The sequence below is a fragment of the Coptis chinensis genome, chromosome 8 (assembly GCF_015680905.1).
Source record: "Coptis chinensis isolate HL-2020 chromosome 8, ASM1568090v1, whole genome shotgun sequence".
NCBI lineage: Eukaryota > Viridiplantae > Streptophyta > Magnoliopsida > Ranunculales > Ranunculaceae > Coptis > Coptis chinensis.
This window is the reverse complement of record NC_141463.1, coordinates 19226467-19241762: the sequence shown is the minus strand read 5'-3', so window position 1 is coordinate 19241762 and position 15296 is coordinate 19226467. Positions and strand designations below refer to the sequence as shown.

The window sequence follows — 15296 nt, the reverse complement described above, 5'->3', positions numbered from 1 at the left end:
CCAGAGGTTGACACTCATGAATGCCCAGCCTTGAAGAGATTAAAGGTAACCCCAAATAGGTAATAGGAGGGGTAACTAACTTCACCCTCATAGTGTCTGCTAATTGTTGGCCTTCTACATCATTCATACCACCTACAAGGAGAGTGGTTTCGTTCTTGTTAATCCTCAACCCAGTCACTTGTGCAAACATCTCAAGGGTATCTTGCACTGTCACAATGGATTCATTCTCACCTTTAAAGAATAGAAGCAAGTCATCCGCAAAGCATAAGTTGATCACCTCTATTCTCTTACATTTTGGATGAGCTTTAATTCTCTTTACATTGAACTTATTGGGTGGTTGTTATTTTGACACAACCACTTTATTTTTCAAAGATGGAAGATGTATCTATGTAATGTGTTAATAAGGAAGCAACATGTAAATTTCAAGCATAAAAAGTTCTTTTCTATTATTTGAAAGCGTGTACAAAAAGTGGGATATCATTGGGTGGTTGTTCTTCTGACAATAATGTATAGACATCTATTATATATGAAAACGATACATCAATCTTAGGTTCTTTGTGATGGTCCTGCGAAGATTCACTTGATATTTGCATGGATCCACTCACTCTTAAAGATTGAAGGGGTCAAATGCACATCCACGTATTGTCAAAGGAATATATTAAAATTGGTTGAACCACTTTGTGATATCACTAATTTTGAAATTGAGTTTTAAAGAGTAACGAATCATGTGTCAGTAGATGTTATATATCTAACATTGGTTTGCACAATAACTAACTTGAGCAAGAATTCAATGTGTCAATCTGCTATCATTTGAAATGTTCGTTTGGTTGAGACTACAATAGAAATGTAAGACATGCCTGACTCTTTAGGAATTAGGAATACATTATTTCATGATGAATTCAAAAAATGTCGTTTAATTTTCAATAAATGAATGTGTAATTTTATATCACATTATTGAAGATGCCTCTTTATGAAATCCATGCCGAAAGCACGGGCATTAACTAGTCTATTATAACAGAACAAAATGGGAAGACAATGAGTGGTGGGGATCACATAGGGATCTTATTATAACAAAACAAAATGGGAAGACAAAGGGTGGTAGGGATCACATAGGGATTTGAGTTCGATGTGTGTGGATGTTCGGTGGGGATCATTTTGAATGAATTAAATAGCTCATTTATTTACACACTTAATGATTTGAGGGGTTTAACTTGGAATTTTTACAAATTAAATGATTTATTTTTATATCTATTGTGAGGGGTTTTTTATGGGTGCAAAAATCCATGTGTGATATGGGCTTTGGGCTTTGGATATGCCTATACAAAACACCTTAAATAAATAATAATGGAAAAAAAAAAACCCAAACGTCCCAACTTTTAATAGACCTGGCGAACTTCCGCGTTTCCAAACTAATAAAACGTCGTTAAAGGATTCTTTTGAGTAACGTCAGAACGAGGATCACTCATTCCCTTCCTTCTTCTCTCAATGTTTTCACCTCTTCATCTGTGCGTGATATGATTATGTTTTCATTGTGTAAACGAAGACATCCTTTCAGGTACAATTTTCTCGTGTCTAAGTAACTCTTGACATCACTAAATTTGATTATTCACTTGAGTCACATATGCAAATTTCTTTGTATTCTTTGGTTTAGTTTTTCATTTTTAATTTGTTGTTTTCTTGACTGAGTATGGCACTAGAATTAAACTTCCCGGAGTGTTTGTTCAAGTGCATAATAGAAGAAATACTGTTTGTTAAAGTACCTCAATGAAGTAACTTTTTTGTTTTTAACTCAATTCCAGTAATCAAAAATTGACTTTGACCATTAATTGGAAAGGGTACAAACAACTAAATCATATAAACCAAGAAGCGCTACTTCAATCATGTTTTTCTGTTTTCCTAGAGCTTTGACAGGTTAGACTCTTTTTTTATTATTATTATTATTATTATTATTATTATTATTATTATTATTATTATTATTATTATTATTATTATTAATTATTCTTTTCTCCAATTTGTTGAATATCTAGTTTCCTATCCGTAGTAGGACTTTGAGAAATAGACGCTTCTCCCGAACATGTCAAATATCATTATTAAATAATTTCCCTGTGCCAAAATTAATAGAGCCAATTACAACATTGGGGTAATTTAATTGGGTTTTAGATCAAATCGGTTTGTGATTTTTAGTAAATTATTGCGAGTGAAATTTTAAAAGATTGAATTGGTTGTTGCAAGCGGAAAACAACATCAGCTTACAACACATGATAGTTTACTTAAACGACTCTTTTACATATACGTTTGTTAGAATATGAGTTTTAGAAATTAAATGTAGCTATGTTTTATACATGTCAGTATGTGACACAAAGGGGGAGTTGCATTTTCAGACTTTCAGACGTGCCCTTCCTTTGCGACCTTTAGCTTAAGCGAAACACTTGCCAAATTTTCATTGTAGGTAACCAAATCATTTGGATGACTTTTTTTTTTTATGTTACTATTATTATTTTTTTATTTTTATTTCTTTATCTTCATAGATACAACTTTTAGATGTAATATGTAATACCTTTTGTGTGTTAGCTAATTCTATAGTTAGTAGTTTGTAATGCATATTTTCAGATCTAAATTGTCGGTTTGGGTATTGCTAATGTAGGTTGTTCCTACCCATTGGAGCAAGTGAGTTGGAGCTATGAGAACCCAAAACACAAGATTACTGCTTGCCCAACAAAGGACAAAGAGAACTGGTATGCAACATTTTAGATCACAAGATCATTTATTAATCAAATCTTATATCCAATATTGTTGGTTTCTATTGAAAAGAATATATAAGCTGCAAACCAGTGTAGATCAATTTTTTAGCATAAAAATTTATGCATGATATACCACAGTATCCATGATATTATCTAATTGTTTTAGCTATATTGAAGTGTAAATTTTACTGAATCTTTCCTGATTTGTACTTTGTAATATTATTTAGTATAATTATTTGTACATAGGCATATATCTTTGGTACACTGATGGAACTAATATACCCAATAAGATGTGTTCGCTTATTGTTTCTTCAAGCATTAATGAGATATGTAGTTGAAAGAGTGTTATGAATAGTGACAATTTATTGTTTCAAGAAAGACTAGTTCTTATGGTAAGTCAGCTAATCCTATCAAATCCAAGTACATGCTTTCTACCTAGAACTATGCAATGTGTGTTGGGATAGTTCATAGTTGAAAGGAGCTTGGATTCTCTATCTCTTGGTAACTAATATTTCTACGCACTTTGCTTTTTTGCTTTTGTTCTTTGGTTATTTTCAAAGATTGTTTACCAAGTCATCCAAGTGACACGTTATTATCATAGAGTCAGTGGTTCTTGCTTTCTTTTGTTGCCATTTTTTTTTAAGATAGTAGCACTATATGTTTTACTTATTCCTATATCCTTCTTATTTTATTTTCAGTTATTTCAATGTTGTTTTGCGCAGCACCACGTTACAAGGAAAATGATCCAACATCAGCTCATTGCACCTGTTTGAGGCAAAAATAACCTATCTACACGCGGGTAACTTCCTTTAACTTACTGTATATTAGTAAATAATTTTATAGTTTCATTTCTTTGCCTTCTACTACCTTCATGGAATTGAAAAGGGGGAAAGACCCACAACGTGTGGAACCTGCAAGACTTGCAAGAATTACACGAAACTACTCTCTATTTCGCTCTCTGTTTTTCCAAATTTTGTTTTTGCTTGGTGAAAGTGATATTTATCTTGGACTAAACTATCTTACTTTGCTTATGTATGTGTTGTCTCTTCCCTATGCTTTGTTCTATTGTCGTTTGGACAGATAGAAAGTCCCTCCATATAAGAATTCAATTTCCAGCTTAAGTAAGTGACTCATTTAGTCAAATAGTTACTCAATTTTTTTTGTAGGCTCTGACTTGCTTTTTCTTTGGCTGTGATGTTCTGTTCACGTTGAGATTGTTTGTCTCAGTCTTTTTTTTTTTGCACAAACTCTAAAGATTCTTTTCTGGCTTGAAAGAAATGTAACTTACGTCACCATGACTAATGCGTTTTTCATCAGACTATCTGAATGCAAAGTTAGACGAATGTGTGACAATGCATATATTTTACCTTCCATTAATCTCATTGAAAAAGTGAGTGAATTTGGATACTCACTTCATTGTAGTGGAAGAAATGTCTTTGGCATTGATACATTTAATAAAAGTTGATTCATTATTAAGTCTTAACTAATATGAAGACTCATGTTGTTGTCACTGACATGGTGTCACTGACATGGTTTACATGGTATTTGAGATACACATGGAATGGTTATATGAATCTATGGATTGGTAATGTCCCCTATAGGAAAAAAACGCAATATTGGAACATTATGATGAAACTTTTTGGGATTGTTTTTGTTTCTCGCAACGGTTATTACAGGGCAATGGTTGAATTCCAAGTTGTATTCAACTGAGCCTTCGTGGTGTATTTTCTCAAGGTTTGGTTGAGTAAGCTCTTGGAGATTGCATTGTAGATTTGAAATTGATGTCGTATTGTAGCTATTTTTTTTACTCATACCTAACAGGCTTTAGTGGAAACAAGTTTCTATAGCTATAAATTAATTTTATATAGAGACAAGTCCTTACTATGAATATGATATAGAGAATAAACTGTAATTTTGTTCTTATATTCAATTTTTCCGTTCTTATAACTAAAATGTATTATTATATCATATGAGATTAGGTATGATAACATTTAAGCTAATTTTAGTGTGTTCTTCTTTAACATGTATAATCAATTGGTTGCATTACAGGACACACTGTACAATATAGAGGTCAGATTTCGTAACACCCGCTATGTTCCCAAGACAGATTGCATTTTTGGTAGTTATTCATGAAACATAGTTAGATTGCATTGGCACATTATCTGCACCAAGAACATTTATACTAGATGCAGCAGTTGCAAACACTATCATATAGCTACGTTTGGAGGATGTTCGGTGATAATTGAGGTCTATGGATAAATTTGGAGGATGCTAAGTAGTAGCTGAGGTTTACTCTCAACTCCAATCTCTCCATCTCGAGCCATTCAAAATACTTCGCAGATAAACAATCTTTGTCAGAAAGAAAAAGGTTTGTACATTCTCTCCCTTACCTATTTTTCCAAGTCCCCACTTAGAGTGACCAACACAGCTTCCCATTATCCCCACAAGAGGTTGTCATATTGACAGTTGAGTCTTAAATTGTAACCCATCCGCCAGTGTTCCCCACCTTTCAATATAGCAATGCCTATATATTGTTTTTCAGGTTTTCGCAAACAAAACTATGTTGAATTTTTGTTTTATTTGTATTCTATGATATGATTATTGCTTCTTGCATTAAAGTGGATTCATCGAGTCAGGTTGGATCGTGTATGTTTGTTTAACAGAGAATGGATTTGTGCTCTAAAGACTGCCAACTCTAGTAAAATACATAAACTCACGTGTTACTCTCACAATTTCACTTACATCTATGCCCTTTGTATTATGTCTTTGGTTAAGAATCTGCTTTATTCTCTAGGGTTCAGATAAGGGAATTAATGTATATCTTGCCGTTTTAGGGTATGTTGGGAAGGTCGTAAAAATGGAGGAGCATACACTCTTTTGGATGAGTTAGAATTTTTTTGGTGCTTTTCGAGTCATTTACAAACTCAATTTTTGCTATCTCATAGTGAACTATTGTAGTAGGGATGGGCTTCTGTGTTAGACAACAAACTTGACGCAAGGGCAAGTCAAGAAACCTGCAAGGATGCAACAGAGATTGCATTGAAGACAACATTGTAGAAATACAATAACATGCGAATGGAGTACGTGGTAAAGACTTTTGGGAATAGAAATACTATTGTGGACTGGAGTTATTTTTTTGTTTTTTTTAGACTTACTACTACAAAGTTGGCAATTAGAGAAGGGGCCAAAAATTTATGTATGTGGAGTGTGGATTAAGGAGCCAAGGAGTGGTAAACCGACTGTATTTTATTAATGGAATTTCAAATGATCAAAAAATAAATAAAAGAATGCTTTTATGCCGTCATAGGTAATAAGGACATCACAAATGAATGTTGCCATTTAACTTTGGAAAATCAATACAATACATACATATTAGTGACATACGTGCCTTCACCTAGCGACCAAATGCAAAAAACCCTTGATAAAATGTAAACGAAAAAGTTTAATAGACGCAATCATTCTGTATTACAAGGAGTAAAGAATAAACTATACAAAATAATGGTCCGTATAATTTGACTATATCGGGTAAGACGACAATCATTATGTATTATAAGTTCAGATGACTTATCAGCCAACTCATGGGACGAAATCTTTGACCCAAATATAAGTGCCCAACCATTCTCCCAAGAAATAAATGTTGTAAACATGCCACCAATTCAGGAACAGAAGCAGGCAGTAGGATTACCCAAAGCATAATAAAAACTCCAGAACAAACCTACACTATTTCTGAACATTCCCCTGCATATGTCCTATTATTTCAGATAGTGATGTATATGTTCCAATAACTACAATGGAGACTCCCATCATTACAACCCCTATAATAATAAGTAGCTCACTATTCCATGTTTTGTATCTTCCAAACATTTTCAGATAGCAAATACAAGGAAGTATTATACAAGATGTGGAAGCTAGAAATGCTCCAACAAGAGACATTAAATCTCCAAAAAATGGAACAGCTAAAGCTATAATGACTGTGTTGATTAGGAACAAGGTTCTAATCAGAACGTTCACAAGTCTTTTCTCCTGTTTATGCAGTTTTCGATAGCTGAAACAATGGGTGTTGCAAGGGGATTAACCAGAGTAGTGTATATTGCTATCTTGGAGCTGATCTTCCCAATGGGCAGGTTTAGTGTCACTTGAGAATTCACCTTTTAACCATACATAAGATACCCCAAAATCAAGACCTGCATGACAACATAACATGCTGAAGATATTGGAAATTTAAGTACAATGGATTATAGAAAGTTTCTTCTCAATTTTCCCAAAAGGGTTTCCAAAATTGATATTAATATCAACTTCTTCTCATTTAGCTAAATAAATATATAGAAACCGGCATGATACAAAATGTTAAAAGGACAGGAACATTGAAAGGCCCAAAAAAAATTGCACTCATACTAATTTAATATATGTTTTTTGAGTTGCTTTTGCTTCATTACTATAGTGAATTGGTTTTTGTATGTTATGGAAGTGTATCGTGTTGGATTAAAACAGGATGAGCACAAAAACAGATGGTGTATAAAAGTTGTTCGACACAAGGTACATGAACATTCAAAGGCACAAAAAGAATTGCACTCATACTAACTTAAATACTTAATAGATGGTTTTTTGAGTTGCTTTTGTTTACCTTATTGAATTTCTTTTTGTATGTCATAGAAGTATACAATGCTGGGAAAACAGGATGAGCACTAAAACTGAAGGTATATAAGCTAAAAGCCATAGGAATTCGATGCAAGTTCAAAACCTTTCCCTTTTCATGAAATCCAACTCCAGCAACTGCACCAGTCCAAAGAACAACGACAATGAGGATAACAGAAGCTATGAACCCAGTAGCAGATAAATAAGGTAGCTTGCTCAAGTCACGTAACAACATCGAAGGAAAAATTATTAGAGCCACTATTATCACAAAACCAACTCTCCCACTAACGTTAATCCATGAATACTCGAATCTAATTTCAGGGAATAGGTTATGTAGGTTATCTCCTTCTACTATTAAGAATCTTGTGGAAACAAAATAAAGCTGCAGGTGCATGGATATTGATAGCACTACCCTCATAATGCGGCCAAAAGCATGTCCTCCAATGTCCGGATAAGTTTTAATTCTAGTATCCAAATCCATGCACCTTTGGATTAGCATCCCTATGAAGAAAGTCGAGGCAGCTATGGTAAAGAAAAGTACCAAACTTAACCACCCTCCACATGATAGTGCATATGGAAGTGATATTATTCCAAGTCCTACGGAAACAAAGATACTCCAGTTACAATTGGAAAAAGAATATTGTAACTTTTTTGTTGTTTGTTTTTTCATTTCTGAATAGATTAGCATGTAAAGAAAAATGATGACAATATAATAGAAACGAGGAGTTGGCTTAGATTATAAGAACAAAAAATGAAAAGAAAGAAGAGAACCTGATAATGCATTGAGCCCATTAAAACAAGTCTTAAAGAAAGTAGTAGTGCCTTCCTTGTTATGGTGCTAGTGATTGATTTCTTCAACTGTTTCGTTAATAATGTCACTCATCACTAAAGAGAACAAGAGACAAGCACTGGGAAAATGATGGAGTTCAAGAAACTGGAGATTTTGTTTAAATAGAAAGAGTCAGTGGTTAACAAAAAAAGAAAAGAAAGAGTCAAGTCCTAATCAATCGGTTACGTTCGGCCTTGTAAGATATCTCCACGTCTTTACTCTTTACTCCAAGTAGGTTGCTGTTAAGATATCTACATGTTTACTCCAAAAATCAAGGAACTACTTCATAAGATTTGGAGTACATCTATATCACAATATATATCGAGAAATCAGAGATGGATACAGAAATATTGCTATATTCAATTGGATAAATACTAGTATAAGTATCGACAATATTTATAGATATATCGAGATATTTCGATGATATAGCGATATTTATAGGATAAAGACATGTATGAAAGAATTTTTGGCGATGAATTGAAGCTTAAGAAATTTCTTAGATAGAGAGTTCAAATTCTTGAAAAAGGGATCAATCTTTTGGATTTCAAGCCAGGTGGAGTGAACTCAATTATTCAAGTTACTGATCTCAAATATATGCCCAAGAGAGAACTAAAAGTTGCCTCTAGCCAATTTTTGTCTTTGTTTCAAGATAATTATCCTAAAATGGTTGCTAGAAAGGTAAGTGATGCTTTTTGAGATTGAATATGCTTAGGATCTCAGTGTTTCTAATGTGAGTTTCGGTGATGCAGGTTTTTATTAATGTTCCATGGTACTTTACTATGTTGCATGTATTCCATGTTTAGTCCTTTCCTTACTCAAAGAACTAAGAGCAAGTTTGTGATATCTAAGGAAGGGAATGCTGCTGAGACCCTTTACAAGTATGTTAATCATTGTCGGAAATTTTAAAACAAATTTGTAGCTTCCACCATGTTGTATTGTTTAAAAAAAACAGAAGAAAATTTTGAATGGTCTTGGTAGTTTGGTCATTGGTGGTAGGGTTGCTATTTCTTTAACTTGAAACCTTCCTTGTCCACTTCCTTTTCAGATAGACCCACTTTTTTGAATTTGAAAGATTTTCCTATTAATGAATTTACATTACTTAATTATTATGTGCAAACCTGATTAGGATTTTAAATATTGTTGCTCTAGCTTAATTTTGCTACTCTTTTTAGTTTATGTAATTGATCTAAATTTATCAATTGCTGGTGATTAGGTTTATAAAACCTGAGTATGTGCCAATCCAGTATGATGGGCTTGGTCGACCAAATGAACTAGAAGACGGTCCGCCTAAACCAGCATCCGAGTTTAATGTCAGAGGAGGAGAGAAAGTGAACCTTGAAATTGATGGAATTGAGGTATTCATGTGTTAAAAATGTTAATTTGAATTCTAAGTTGAGTACAGTAAGGTTAAATGCAGGCATAAGAGCACCTAAGACACCTTAGGCTTGGGCCAAATGGGTGCCTCGTGTCTCCTAGGCTTATCCCTATTGCCTGCACCTTTTACTTCATAGTTTTTGGATGATTCTAATTTGAAAACTAAGCTGGGTTATGTTAAATGACCACCTTTGATTGTTTTGAATTGTTACATTATTCTTAGTGTGATGCAACAATAACTTGGGATATAGTGGTGGGAGGATGGGAAGTGGAATATAGTGCTGAATTTATACCAATTATGGAGGGAAGCCACACTATTGCCATAGAAAAGCCAAAAAGGATTGCTACAATGGAAGAACCAATTCACAATTCTTTCACACCTAGAGAAGTTGGTAAGATGGTTCTCTCAATCGATAATACAAGTTCTCGGAGAAAGAAGGTTGCTACTTATAGATACTTTGTGCGCAAATCGGTATACTATACACAATTAGTCTTAAATAAAGGACTCGAGATCTCTACAACCGGGTACAGAGATCATCTCTGTAACCGTGTTATCTCTCCATTGATCGGATCGAGATGTGTGTGTGTGCCTCGATACCTGTGTGTGTGCTCCGAGATGTGTGTGTGTGCACCGAGATACGAAGTGTGTGTGTGTGTGGTACATAGATCAATCTCTGTACCCGTTATAGAGGAACCGGTCTCTTAAATAAATTCCCCATTTCGTGTTTCACAATGGCGATAGAGATAAATGCTTAGATGTAAAACCTGGTATTAAGTGAATCACATGGCAACTGTCTTATGATGTAATTAGTTAAATTTGTTAATCCATGATGTGGATCATTTGCTCTATCATATTTGTTTTACTAGCATTTTTCTTGGTGTGGATACCTTGTTTCTAAGGTGGTGTCTATTGTGTGAACTATATGGGTTGTCATTAGGTAGTTGGTACTTGATGTCGGATGGTGAGATGGGGATGCATGAAAAGTTAGTCTCGAATAGTTTATCTTTGATACGTAACTTTAAGTTTAGTGTGGATCGTATTAAAACAGTTTTCAGTTCTGTAGTGATATTTGAAATTTCATATCAAAGTGGAATCTTGGTATTTCTGATTGAATCCAATTCTGGATGATAGTTTAGTGAGTCGTCTATCCAACGCAGCAAGCCTCGTTCAATTTGGATGTGGGTGGAAAAAGATATGCACTCCAAAATACTGCACGTCAGAAATTTTTGCTAGTCAGAAAAACAGTTTCTGCAGAATGTTAGACCTCAGTTTTGATATGGATAGGAGGAGAGATAGGTTTTTGGTAAAAAATAAAAAGGTATGACACGTGAGTCTACTTTCTAACCCTAATTGGCCTCAATGCGTTCCGAGGTCTGTGGAGATAGATATGGCACCGTGAAGTTGGGTTGACAGAAAAACAGTGCGTGAGAAATCAGTTTATGCGCACTGTGTTCGAACCAAATTTTCGCTTATTTAGAATGAGATTGAGTTTTTTTGTAAAACATAAAGATGTAAGTTCTCTATGTTATCATTTTAACGCAAAAAACCTTGATGCTTTTGGATATCTGTGGAAAGAGTTGTGCTATCCCAAAGATAGCCCGTCAGAATTTTCGTTTGCTGAAAATTTGGATTGTTACCAAGTTCGCGCTATAATTACTTCTAGTTAGGCTGAGATTGGGACATCCGGTTGTACATGAAAAAGTAAGTGTATATATCCTAGTTTTCAAATAATCAAGTGAGGCGTCATTTGGATGACTGTAGAAAAAGTGATTGTATTGGTAACCCAACTAGAAAACCTACCGTGTTCTATATTTTATGTGCATGAACCTAATTTGAGAGATATTTTTAGAAATGAACTAAGAGCTTCTTCAATCATTTCTGGACGTTTTGTACACTGTTTGTAACCTACTTTTAGATAGTGGTTTTCATTTGGGACGACATGGTTCAAAAGATAGTTTTTGGTGACCCGAAAATAAAGTAGAACTTCGTTTTTGAGCAATTTTGACTAATAGGTTCATTGTGCATCATTAAGGTTGGAACTTCATTTATTTTATAATGGCACTATTTGGAGCTTATCTTTATTCGTTTTGAGATGATCTAAGTTGTTGGTTTCTTTAAGTGTAAATGTTATTTAACTGTTTTGGCATTCGTCGAGATGGTTATGTACTTGATCCATGTATTTTTAAATAGGAATCATCAAATTTAATTATTTTTTCGATGTATATATTAAATTATTCTCGTTTATGTTAAACGAGGTTAGAAATGTCAAAGGGATTCGATATCGGGTAGGACCACGCTATCCGTATCTCTGGAAATAAAAATGAGACACAATGCAAATACTGTGATAAAATTTTAGTTGAAGGTGGCATTATAAGGCTTAAAGTACATCTTGGCAGAGAAAGCAAAAATGTTGAGAAATGCTCGAAATGTGGAAAGGAAATTCGAGACATGTTCCGACAAATAGTTGAGTCTAGGATTTTGAAAAAAAAAAAAAAAAAAAAGGCCCAAGAACATTATAGAACTGCCATGTATGCACAACATCTTGGAGAAGACTCAGACGAAGATGACTACGAGTTCGAGATGGCTCGGCAACTATCTAGAGATAAGTACCAGAGGTTCTACTAGGAGGGCTCGTGGGATATTTTATTGTATCTCATGTATTATAATTTTATTTTGTGTAAAATCAAATATTTTATTTCATGTAGTGTTACTTTCCTTTATTCTATTTACGAGGAGGGCTCGTGGATATTTTATTGTATCTCATGTATTATAATTTCATTTTGTGTAAAATCAAATATTTTATTTCATGTAGTGTAACTTTCCTTTATTCTATTTCATGTATTTTGTTGTGGAAGTAGATATGTAATGTTATTTATGTGTTTGTTGAATATCTTGGAAGTGGATATGTAACTTGCATATATGTAATATTTATTTTGTTGTTAAAGTGGAGTAGTAGAGTATATATATACATATCTCGGAAAGGTTAATCAATGAGAATTGTATTGTTTTGATTTTCAGGTTATGACAGAATTTATGTGTTTTAAATATTGAAAATACAAGAGAGACCATCGGATTTTGTAAAAAAAAATGATGATTTATCGTTGATTTTAATTAATTAAAATTGAACGTAGTCATATTAATGCTTAGTAATATTTCTTTAATCTTTTAATCCTGAGGCGTTACAATCAATGTAGTAATTTGTGTGACTTTTTAAATATTTGAATTTGTATTTGAAACTTAGAATATGACTTTATAACGATATATAACCATTCTAAATATGTGCAAATAAGTTAGTAAGTATTTTTGAGCATTAGATAGTAGGTCATATTAAAAGTAATTACTACATTCAAAGAAAATATAAATGATTTGTGGATATTTGCGTGATATATGTAGATATTTGTCGATATATCGCAATATATCAACGATATTTACAGTCAGAAATACCCACACATAGTCGGTCAATATTTGTGGATATTTGTCAATATTTATCAATATATCTTGATATATCTATGATATTTATAGATGCCCTAATGTAATATATCACCACAGAGGGGGATATATCCTCGATACATATCCATAAATCAGGGGTCGATATTTTTCCATATCCTGATATTTTGTATTATGCGACTACCTTTCCAGTGACACCAATCCAATTTTGTTCACCAGCATATCAGCGTTCCTAGTGCCCCCATGTGTTAACAAAACTTTTTAATTTTTATTTTCCTAATTAATTAAATAAAACAAATAAGGAAATAAAGATTTCCTCCATGATTTTCTCTTGAGTACTCTCTCTTTCTAGGGCAGGGAATTGGGTCGGATAAACCCGAATCCGACCCAATCGAATTATCGAATACATTGGGTTCGGATGTATTTTCATATCCGTTTATTTATTCGGGTCGGGTTTGGATTCGGGTTCGGATATAATTTTGGGGTTTTTGTTTGAATTTTTAGTGTTATCCGATTGGGTCGGCCGGGTTTGGGTATTAAATTTTGGTTTTATTCGGATTCGGGTTCGGGGATATTGTCAAACTTCGGGTTCGATATAGCCATATCCGACCCGAACCCGACCATTTCCCTGCCCTACTTCTTTCCAACTTTTCCCTTCATCCCTCTTCTTCTCCATCAAAGAGAGTGAAGTAGAGGAGTGAAGAATTGCTTTGTTCAGTGCAAGTTATGGAAGTTTACAAGAAGTGGGTTCGAAGGAATAAGGATTACGTTCACTCCTTAGGGTCTCTTGCCAATGTAATATTCTCTTTCTCCAATTCTCCACTTTTATTTTGCACATTTGTTTTGAAGTTTTCTTATTTCGGTAAATTTGGAATTATATATTGGTGAGGGGTTAACATGGCTTCTACCGGAACACTTCTCGGAAACAGAAATAGAAGCAGAAACAGGTTTTGTGAACCTTTGGTAACTTTTACTTTTTTTTTGAGCTAAGAAACTATTGACTTGCACTTAGAATGCAATAGGTGTTGAGAACTACATACGTGTTTGTTTTGGTTTATGTAGTGACTGCTATTTTAGGTATAGTCACTACCATAAACGAACATATAATCGACACTGCCCCAATCAAAACTCGAATGGGCTTTGTGGAATCATCATCATTCCCTTGGCCATTATGTATATCTGCACTTAAAGACTTAGAGACTTTGGTGGAGTAGGAGAGTTGTTATAGAGTTGTTAAGGACATAACTTACTCTGAAGACACTAATAATATAAAAGGAATTGTTACTCTAGCGGAAGTAGATGGTGTATACGAGTGAATGACAAATTGTTTCTAGGTCATTCTAAGTAGATAAAACTTCAAATTTGAAAATAGTTGAGTTGCTAAGTTGCAACTGTTGGAGAATACCGAGTACAATAGGTTGATCCTTAACACACGCACGCCAACAAACCCACTATTTTAGTAAATGGAATACTGATTTTAGTAGTTTTACTTTTAAATTATTTTTGCATTTTTTGTCATTGCATTTGAACTTCTGAAATTTGATTGTCACATTTAGGTAATTTCGTTCTTACTATTACTACTTTTCACATTTTTAACAAATGTTGTTGCCCATTGAAATTAGTTACATGTTGTTGATACTTAATTTTATATTGCAAGGTTATGCTATGAATTTTACGTGACATATAAAATCATAGAAATAAGAATAAGTATTTTTTTAATTAACAATGATATTAGTGTACTTCGTGATATTCGTATATAATGTGGATCAAATGTTAATGGGAGCATTCAATATGCTATGTATCGAAGCTTTTCCTTACTGTCCGTTTGTTATGGTTTGTGTTAAGGAATTATTTTGATGTATAAGATTTAGGAATTATTTGAGCTAGGTCTTTTTGTAGATAGTTGATACTTGATAGCTTCTACCACAATTAGCTAACTACTTCATTTGATTTGATAATATCAGTAGCATCATGTCCTAGAGATGACATTGGACCACGGTCTAGATCTTTGAATTTAGAATTCCTCTTTTTAGATGTAGTAGACAATCAATGTGATTTAAAACAACATGTTTATGTCATGTAAGCATATGGTTGGGTATGGTCCTAACACTCTTCACGTTGAGATTTTGAGTTCTCATACATTTTATTAGTCCCAGTTAGTTATGATTACAGCTTGATGAAGTAAGCATATGGTTAATCAGTTTTCACGATTTATCAAGATAAGTAAGTTATAAGTAAGTTGGCAAAACTTTTAATAATAGTTTATGCT

At 33.6% G+C, this 15296-nt stretch overlaps 1 long non-coding RNA gene and 1 pseudogene across 4 annotated transcripts; both read left to right on the top strand.

Annotated features, from left to right (window-relative positions):
• The first annotated feature begins 1349 nt into the window (after positions 1-1349).
• On the top strand, positions 1350-6045 carry LOC147480366 (uncharacterized). 4 transcript variants are annotated; one of them, XR_015206060.1, is made up of 5 exons: positions 1350-1555; positions 2645-2735; positions 3464-3540; positions 4791-5109; positions 5576-6045. It is a non-coding gene; the product is annotated as an uncharacterized LOC147480366 (long non-coding RNA). The 4 variants fall into 4 exon arrangements; XR_015206062.1 differs by adding an exon at positions 3822-3862 and having other exon boundaries at positions 4791-6045; XR_015206059.1 differs by having other exon boundaries at positions 4791-6045.
• Positions 6046-8248: 2203 nt separating this feature from the next.
• LOC147480365 (patellin-6-like) lies at positions 8249-10335 on the top strand (annotated as a pseudogene).
• Positions 10336-15296: the final 4961 nt, after the last annotated feature.